Source organism: Phaethon aethereus (genome assembly GCF_964289735.1).
Source record: "Phaethon aethereus genome assembly, contig: HAP1_SCAFFOLD_207, whole genome shotgun sequence".
NCBI lineage: Eukaryota > Metazoa > Chordata > Aves > Phaethontiformes > Phaethontidae > Phaethon > Phaethon aethereus.
In genome coordinates, this window is record NW_028114170.1 from 7,501 (window position 1) to 17,935 (window position 10,435).

Below are 10,435 nucleotides of genomic sequence, written 5' to 3' on the forward strand. Positions count from 1 at the left end.
TTCAGGACCATTCTTTCCCCCTACACCCCTAGCACTACTTGCACTTTTGCGCCTCTGGTTCCTGTATCAGGGCCATAACTTGGTAGTCCCTCTCTCCTCTCTCTTCACAGAAACATCTGGTTGGCTATTTATAATCGCGGCATCCGGGTAGCCTTTGCGCCTCTGGTTCCTTTTTTTGGGGGGGCGTCTTCAATAAACCCTTCCAGTGCGGGGCAGGTGATTCCAATCTCCTGACCTGAACATCACATGGTCGTCGGTCGGAATTTGGCCCTCAGGAATCCCCCGTGTCATGGTTGGTAGGTAAGTGGTATCATTTTGGCACTGATGCACTTTGAATTCCATTTTCTATGTTTCCTCCGCAAGCATCGAATTATGCTGCTATTTAGTGAATGCTTAATGGACATGCTTCATTTTTTTCGTATCATTTCGCAATTCCTCTAATTTTCTAAACAACGTTAGGAATTTTCTGTTAAAAATTCATCAAACGTTTGCGCAATCATACGTTTATCGTTTGCTTATACGTTAAATTTACCTATCAATCGGCACCGATATCCCATTAAAAAAGTTAGTACAAAAACTGCTTTCCCCCACACCTACGCTCCCCCGAATATCGAGCTAAACTAATCCACCAAACAAATTTCAAACCCCATTCTACACAAAATTTCCTACATCCATTACGATCATACTTAACAAATTTTTGAGTCATCCCAAACAGTCCTTGTAGCTTAACAACAAAGCATGACACTGAAGATGCCAAGATGGTCACCTCCCGCCCCAAGGACAAAAGACTTAGTCCTAACCTTACCGTTAGTTTCTACCAGACATATACATGCAAGTATCCGCACCCCAGTGTAAATGCCCCTACTTCTTACCAAGATAAAAGGAGCAGGTATCAGGCACACCCTACCCCGCGTAGCCCAAGACACCTTGCTTAGCCACACCCCCACGGGTACTCAGCAGTAATTAACATTAAGCAATAAGCGAAAGCTTGACTTAGTCATGGTACCACCCAGGGTTGGTAAATCTTGTGCCAGCCACCGCGGTCACACAAGAAACCCAAATTAACAGACTCCGGCGTAAAGAGTGGAGCCGCACTATCAAAGCAACCGAGACTAAAAAACAACTAAGCTGTCATAAACTCAAGATGTCCTTAAACCCAACCTCAAAACGATCTTGGCACTCCCACCTGATCAACCAAACCTCACGAAAGCTAGGATACAAACTGGGATTAGATACCCCACTATGCCTAGCCATAAATCTCGATGCTTCCCCCACCAAAGCATCCGCCCGAGAACTACGAGCACAAACGCTTAAAACTCTAAGGACTCGGCGGTGCCCCAAACCCACCTAGAGGAGCCTGTTCTATAATCGATAATCCACGATACAGCTCACCATCTCTTGCCAAACAGCAGCCTACATACCGCCGTCGTCAGTTCACCTCATCAGAGTCCAACAGTGAACACAACAGCCCAACCCCGCTAATAAGGCAGGTCAAGGTATAGCCCACGAGATGGCAGAAATGGGCTACATTCTCTAAAATAGAGTACCCACGAAAGGGGGCGTGAAATCACCCCCAGAAGGCGGATTTAGCAGTAAAGCGGAACAATCGAGTCCCCTTTAAACTGGCCCTGGAGCACGTACATACCACCCGTCACCCTCCTCACAAGCCCCAAACTCACATAACTAATACCCTCCCCCAGCTAAAGATGAGGTAAGTCGTAACAAGGACTTGATGATCTTAAAGGTCCTTTCCAACCTAGTGATTCTGTGATTCTGTGAAGGTAAGTGTACTGGAAAGTGCACTTAGCATATCGAGACGTAGCTATAATATTAAAGCATTCAGCTTACACCTGAAAGATATCCGCATCCAACCAGATCGTCTTGAGGCCAAATTCTAGCCCGACCACACACCCACCTGCACAACCCCAAAAACCCCCTCATCAACTAAACTAAAGCATTTTCACAACTTAGTATAGGCGATAGAAAAGACCCATTCAGGCGCGATAGAAACTGTACCGTAAGGGAAAGATGAAATAATAATGAAAACCCAACCAACAAGTAGCAAAGATAAATCCTTGTACCTCTCGCATCATGATCTAGCAAGAACAACCAAGCAAAATGAATTTAAGCTTGCCACCCCGAAACCCAAGCGAGCTACTTACAAGCAACTGCCCCGAGTGAACCCGTCTCTGTCGCAAAAGAGTGGGATGACTTGTCAGTAGTGGTGAAAAGCCAACCGAGCTGGGTGATGCCTGTAAAACGAATCTGAGTTCCCCCTTAATTTTCCTCTACGGACACCTACCTAACCCCCACGAAGCAAATTAAGAGAAATTTAAAGGAGGTACCGCTCCTTTAGAAAAGGATACAACCTCCACCAGCGGATAAACCCCCTCCCACCCATAAACTGTGGGCCTTAAAGCAGCCACCACCAAAGAATGCGTCAAAGCTCCACCGACTAAAAAAATCCAAAAACAACACGACTCCCTCCCTCCCAACAGGCTAACCTATGACAATAGGAGAATTAATGCTAAAGTAAGTAACCAGGGATTAATCCCTCTCAGGCGCAAGCTTACATCACCACATTATTAACAGGCCCAATAATACCCCCAACCTCCTCACAAGACCACATATTAACCAACCCTGTTAACCCAACCCAGGAGCGCCCATTAAGAAAGATTAAAATCTGTGAAAGGAACTAGGCAAACCCAAGGCCCGACTGTTTACCAAAAACATAGCCCTCAGCAACCCAAGTATTGAGGGTGATGCCTGCCCAGTGATCCTATGTTTAACGGCCGCGGTATCCTAACCGTGCAAAGGTAGCGCAATCAATTGTCCCATAAATCGAGACCTGTATGAACGGCTAAACGAGGTCTTAACTGTCTCTCACAGATAATCAGTGAAATTGATCTTCCCGTGCAAAAGCAGGAATGAACACATAAGACGAGAAGACCCTGTGGAACTTAAAAATCAACGGCCACCCCCTCCACAACTTCCCCTAACCAGGCACACAATCACCAAACACCTGGCCCACATTTTTCAGTTGGGGCGACCTTGGAGAAAAACAAATCCTCCAAAAATAAGACCACCCCCTTAACCAAGAGCAACCCCTCAACGTGCAAACAGCAACCAGACCCAATACACCAATACACTTGACCAATGGACCAAGCTACCCCAGGGATAACAGCGCAATCTCCTTCAAGAGCCCCTATCGACAAGGAGGTTTACGACCTCGATGTTGGATCAGGACATCCTAATGGTGTAGCAGCTATTAAGGGTTCGTTTGTTCAACGATTAACAGTCCTACGTGATCTGAGTTCAGACCGGAGCAATCCAGGTCGGTTTCTATCTATGACTAACTTTTCCCAGTACGAAAGGACCGGAAAAGTGAGGCCAATACCACAAGCACGCCTCCCCCCAAAACAATGAACCCAACTAAACCTACTAAGGGGACCCCAACCAATTAACCCCTAAACAAGGGCCGCTAGTGTGGCAGAGCTTGGCAAATGCAAAAGGCTTAAGCCCTTTACCCAGAGGTTCAAATCCTCTCCCTAGCTTTACCCACCCATGATTAAACCCACGACCCTAATCCACTTTACTATATTCCTCTCCTATATTATCCCAATCCTAATTGCCGTGGCCTTCCTAACGCTTCTAGAACGAAAAATCCTAAGCTATATACAGGCCCGAAAAGGTCCAAATATCGTAGGCCCCTTTGGCCTCCTTCAACCCGTAGCAGACGGTGTAAAGCTATTTATCAAAGAACCAATCCGCCCATCCACCTCCTCTCCCTTCCTCTTCATCATAACCCCAGTGCTAGCTCTCCTCCTAGCCCTTACGATCTGAATTCCTCTCCCCATCCCATTTCCTCTTACTGATCTAAACCTGGGCCTCCTCTTCCTCCTAGCCATATCAAGCCTGGCCGTATACTCAATCCTATGATCAGGATGGGCCTCAAATTCGAAATACGCCCTAATCGGTGCCCTACGAGCAGTAGCACAAACAATCTCCTACGAAGTAACACTAGCCATCATCCTCCTATCTGTCATCCTGCTAAGTGGAAATTACACCCTAAACACCCTCGCCACCACCCAAGAACCACTGTACCTTATCTTCTCCTCCTGGCCCCTTGCAATAATATGATATATCTCCACCCTTGCCGAAACAAACCGCGCCCCCTTTGACCTCACAGAAGGCGAATCAGAACTAGTCTCAGGTTTCAGCGTTGAATACGCTGCAGGGCCATTCGCCCTATTTTTCCTAGCCGAATACGCCAATATCATACTAATAAACGCACTAACAACCATCCTATTTTTAAACCCAAGCTCACTAAACCTCCTCCCAGAGCTATTCCCAATCGCCCTAGCCACAAAAATTTTACTTCTATCCTCAGGGTTCCTATGAACTCGGGCCTCCTACCCTCGGTTCCGATACGACCAGCTCATGCACCTCCTTTGAAAAAACTTCCTACCACTAACCCTAGCCCTTTGCCTCTGACACACCAGCATACCAATCTGCTACGCAGGCCTCCCTCCTTATGCAAGGAAATGTGCCTGAACGCTAAAGGGTCACTATGATAAAGTGAACATAGAGGTACACTAGCCCTCTCATTTCCTAACAAACAAACCTTAGAAAAGCAGGAGTCGAACCTGCACAAAGGAGATCAAAACTCCCCATACTTCCCCTATATTATTTCCTAGTAGAGTCAGCTAACAAAGCTATCGGGCCCATACCCCGAAAATGATGGTTCAACCCCTTCCCCTACTAATGAACCCCCACGCAAAGCTAATCCTCACTCTAAGCCTCCTCCTAGGAACAACAGTCGCAATCTCGAGCAACCACTGAATCCTAGCTTGAACTGGACGAGAAATCAACACCTTAGCCATCATCCCCCTCATCTCAAAATCCCACCACCCCCGAGCCATAGAAGCTGCAATCAAATACTTCCTAGTACAAGCAACCGCCTCAACATTACTACTCTTCTCAAGCATAACCAATGCCTGATCTACAGGACAATGAGAAATTACCCAACTAACCCACCCAACATCCTGCCTTCTGCTAACAGCAGCAATCGCAATAAAACTAGGACTAGTACCTTTCCACTTCTGATTCCCAGAGGTCCTCCAAGGCACATCCTTAAGCACAGGTCTACTATTATCAACAGTAATAAAACTCCCCCCAATCACCCTCTTCCTTCTAACATCCCACTCACTTAACCCAACCCTACTTGTCACCATGGCCATCGCCTCAACCGCCCTAGGCGGATGAATAGGCCTAAACCAAACACAAATCCGAAAAATCTTAGCCTTCTCGTCCATTGCACACCTAGGCTGAATAGCCATCATCCTCATCTACTCCCCCTACTGACCTTCTGCCTATACTCCTTAATAACCGCCACTGTATTCCTCACCCTCAACACAACCAATACCCTAAAACTACCCACATTAATAACCTCTTGGACAAAAACACCCACACTAAATGCAACCCTAATACTAACCCTGCTATCCCTGGCAGGATTACCCCCACTAACAGGCTTCCTACCAAAATGACTCATCACTCAGGAACTAACCAAGCAAGAGGTAACGACAACCGCCACAATCATCATCATACTCTCACTCCTCGGACTTTTCTTCTACTTACGCCTTACTTACTACTCAACAATCACACTACCCCCAAACTCCACCAACCACATGAAACAATGGCACTTTAACAAACCAACAAGCCCCTTAATCGCCATCCTTGCCTCCATATCAACCACCCTCCTGCCACTCTCCCCTATAATCCTAGCCACGCTTTAAACCCAGAAACTTAGGATAACCTGCCCCAAACCGAAGGCCTTCAAAGCCTTAAATAAGAGTTAGACCCTCTTAGTTTCTGCTAAGACCCGTAGGACATTAACCTACATCCCCTGAATGCAACCCAGGGACTTTAATTAAGCTAGAGTCTTACCTACCTAAGCAGGCAGGCCTCGATCCTACAACAATCCTAGTTAACAGCTAGGCGCCCAAACCTGACGGGCTTCTGCTTATCAGACTCCGGCACACTCTTAGCGTACATCAATGAGCTTGCAACTCAACATGAACTTCACTACAGAGTCGATAAGAAGAGGAATTAAACCTCTGTAAAAAGGACTACAGCCTAACGCTTAGACACTCAGCCATCTTACCCGTGACCTTCACCAACCGATGATTATTCTCCACAAACCACAAAGATACTGGCACCCTGTACCTAATCTTTGGCGCATGAGCCGGCATAGTCCGCACAGCCCTTAGCTTACTCATCCGTGCCGAATTAGGTCAGCCAGGAACTCTCCTGGGAGACGACCAAATCTATAACGTAATTGTAACCGCCCACGCCTTTGTAATAATCTTCTTCATAGTAATACCAATCATGATCGGTGGGTTCGGAAACTGACTGGTACCACTCATAATCGGTGCCCCCGACATAGCATTCCCCCGTATAAACAACATAAGCTTCTGACTATTACCCCCCTCCTTCCTCCTCCTACTCGCCTCCTCCACGGTAGAAGCTGGAGCAGGCACAGGATGGACCGTATACCCCCCTCTAGCTGGCAACCTAGCCCACGCCGGCCCATCAGTCGACCTAGCTATCTTCTCCCTCCACCTCGCAGGTGTATCCTCAATCTTAGGGGCAATTAACTGCATCACAACCGCTATCAACATAAAACCCCCAGCACTCTCACAATACCAAACCCCCCTATTCGTATGATCTGTCCTCATTACTGCCGTCCTACTTCTACTCTCACTCCCAGTACTTGCCGCTGGCATCACTATACTACTAACAGACTGTAGACCTGGCAGCCTTGCCCACCCCACCCCTCGGGGATCCCGGGGGGGGTGGGGGCAGGGGGGGGCGGGGTAGACCTGGCAGCCTTGCCCACCCCTCGGGGATCCCGGGGGGGGTGGGGCGGGGAGGGAGGGGGCCGGGCCAGGCGCCGCCATAGGGCCCGGCAGCCCTGCCGGTCTCCGGGGTGTTCACGCAGGAGCGGGGCCGAGGCCGCTCGAAGAACCGCCGCCAAAGGTGCACGGTTTGTGGGCAGCGTCGTAAAAAGCGCGAGGTCACGGGGTTCGACGGCAAGGTCCCCTCTCTTGCCCATCCCCCCTACGAAAGGGCAATCCCATCGGCATCGCCTCAGGGGCGCTTCCCACCGGCGTCGGGGGCGGAAGCGGCTCGGTGAGAGACTTCTTTGCGGATTAGGGAAAAGGGAGCAAGGGAGGTGCTCCCCGTCGCGTCATGAGGGTCAGAGCGGGACCGACAGCCGCCCCTTTAGTGCCGGAATCGGTACTGCTCGGCGGTAGGCCCGGCCGCCCTCGGCCCCGTTGCGAGGGAGACCCACGGGCCGCCCTCCGCCCAGTTCCCGCCCGGCCTGTGCCCCGTTCCGAGGTAGGCCCGGGCGTGCGGGCACGGTTCCGGCGCCAGGCCCGGCCGCCTTTCGCCCCGTTCCGAGGGAGACCACGGCCACCGGGCCCAGTTCCGGCCCTTTGCCCGGCGCCCTTCGCCCGGTCCCGGGGCGAGGCCCGGCCGCCCTTCGCCGGGTTCCGAGGGAGACCCAGGGCCGCCGCGGAGTAATCGCTGAGGGGCAATTTGGAAATTTACCCTCTAAGAACAGCCTTGAAACCAGGTGGAACGTAGCACTCCTGTACAACGGGTCTGTGCCGTGGAGACTCCCTGGACGGCCTTGGACGTTGGCAACATCGGGGGCACCTGGTGTGCTGACTCTGGGAGGGATTACATGGAGGGTGGAGCGGAGTGGAGACATCGCGGCCACGCTCTGTGAACGGGGGAGTTTAGGGATGCACGGTATGTACACCGATAAGCTGCGCTCGCGATGTCCTGGGCCGAGGACCTGTCAACTTTGATGAAGTGCTGTACTTAGAGTGAACTTTGCTAATTATAATATCATTATAATACTAAAACGCACACCCCTCTCAAAAGTTACCGCCCTCCCAAGGTGCGACCCCCTCCTCAATGAGCGTGCGCACTCAATTTTTCCTAGTTCCTAATTTTTCCAATTTTTCTCTCGAAGCGAGAGAATTCTGCACCAATCCCGAGAAAGGTATGTATGAGTAGAGTCACTCAAGCTCCACCTGCAAAGTAAAATACTATAAAATAGTGTTTTAAGGGCCGGATGTCAGGGAAGATACCATCGTCGTGTACTATTCTAACTTCTGGGATCAGTCGATGGGCTGAGCCTCTCTACCCCCTCCCCCCCCATCGGGACGCCGCTGGGTAAGATTCGAACACTTGGTCATACCAAGTGCCTCCCCGGGAAACTTAGAAATCTCTATAGAGTCACTTTATATCTTTCAACGCGTTTATAGCCAAGTAGCGTCACTCATACTTTTGGTATTTGCACGTGCTTTGCAGACAGTGAATTTATCACCGGCAACCCAAAGAACCTGCGTATCTGTTGCTTCAATAAATCGCACTATCGATTGACTCGGCCGCGTGTGCGTGTCCCCCTGAACGCGACCGTACCTTTGAGTGCGGCCGTGTTAGTCCAGGAGGTGCCCGGCTGAGCAGGTAGTGTGATGTTAGTAGTGCGTCCGGACCCGTGATAGTCCCACGAAGGTGTTGGGCGCGACCGGACTACTCACACTAACTTTGGGCATCATTCAGAACCCAAGCTCAGCCGCCCCCAGTCCCTCTGATATCTGAGGATCGACTGGAAAGCAAGGGGGTTTAGTTTCTGCCAAATTGCTCTGCCTCTTACCGCAACAGAAAAAAAATTGGCGTAGTCGGCAGGATTGCCATGGATAAACTGCTGCAAAAATATGACCTTGCCCCTTCCCAGGCTGGGAAGGAGTGGGCTCAACAATTTTGGAAGGATGGAAAGGAAGCGATAGAGCGTGCTGAGCAGTGTCACGCTGCACAAAAGGATAGAGTGAAAAAAAACCAGAAGGGTTACCGGTGCGGTCTTAGGAACTTGTTTATCTTGCGCGCAACGAGAAGCTAAGGAAGCCCCTGCTCCCACACTGGTTTCCAATGCGGAATACAAAGCTTTGAAATCAGAAAATGAAGTGTTAAAATCATCATTAGCTTTTGAAAGGGAGACAGGAGAAAAATTAGGACTCCGAGTTGTGAGTGAAAACGACAAGCTTGTGAAGGAAAAGAGTAAGCTTATAAAGGAACGTGAAAGTGTTGTGTGCCAAAATAGAAATCTTAATCAGCTGTTAGACAAGGTGTGTCAGCTGTTAGATAAAATACCATCTTGTGCTCCAGTCACACAGATTTGCAGGTTAATACGTAAATTGGACACTGAAACGGGAAGCAGATTTGTGGAGTTTTGTAACAATGACAAGGAGACTGGAGAAACCTCTAATTCTGACTCTCAACTGCTCCCCTTACAACCCTCGATTAAAACTGAGACTGTCGTTAATGACGATGATGAGGTCCGCACTACCGTGCGCACGATTCCGTGGTCACCAGCAGAGTTGATAAAAATACAGGGAAAATTCTCAAGGCGACCAGGAGAGTCAGAGGTTGAGTATTTGTGGCGAGTTTCCCTTGAGGGAGGAGACCGGATTATGTCGAGCGAGGAAGCAGCAGGAGGCTTTTGGGGACCAGGAGTGTTTTTAACCACCAACCCAGGGGAGCATAGTTATTCTTTGACCTCACAGGTTGCATTTTGGGCAGGCAGCATAGATCCCCAGCTGAGGGGAGAGCCAACAGAAATTAAAAGAAATTAAAGGCTGTTCTGATCCAGCCGAGGCAGTACAGAAAGCAGCCTGCATCCAAGCGACGTACGACAGGAATCATCTTTTAAAACCACCGACGCTAGCTCCAGTCGACCCGGCACAATTAAACCCCCTCATTCATGGTCGCTCTGATTGTCTCAAGATGTATGTAACAAACACCCAGGATCGTATACAAACCACTATAAACGACGCTGGTCGCAGTCGAAAGAACCAGGGTCAAATTACTAACATACCCACTTGGAGTAGCTTTATACAAGACCTAGATAAATACGGACGCCGAATGGGTTTGTGAAATATGTTTATCTGATTCGTGTGATGAAGTGTAACCTTCTGGACTTTCATGGATTTCTCCTGCACCATAAAAAGGGGTGTTTTACAGGAGAAAGTTAAACTACTTGGCTGGTATATCAGCTCAAACCAGTTTGACCACTGACCGCATACTATTGTGTAAAGAAAGTGCATGCATAAGGTTTGGGGTCATCCTGGGGGCACGCCGAGGGAGATTCGAGAAGACTCTAGAAGGAGAAGAGGGCATGCGCTGAAGAAGACACGCCTATTCATGAATATGTATTGGCGAACAGGATCACGCTGAGGAAGAGTCGAGAAGATTCTAGAAGGAGAAGAGGGCATGTGCCAAAGAAGACACGCCTATTCATGAATATATATTAACGGACAGGATATAAACCAGGAACAGGAACTGAACCGCGTGCGTCTTGGTG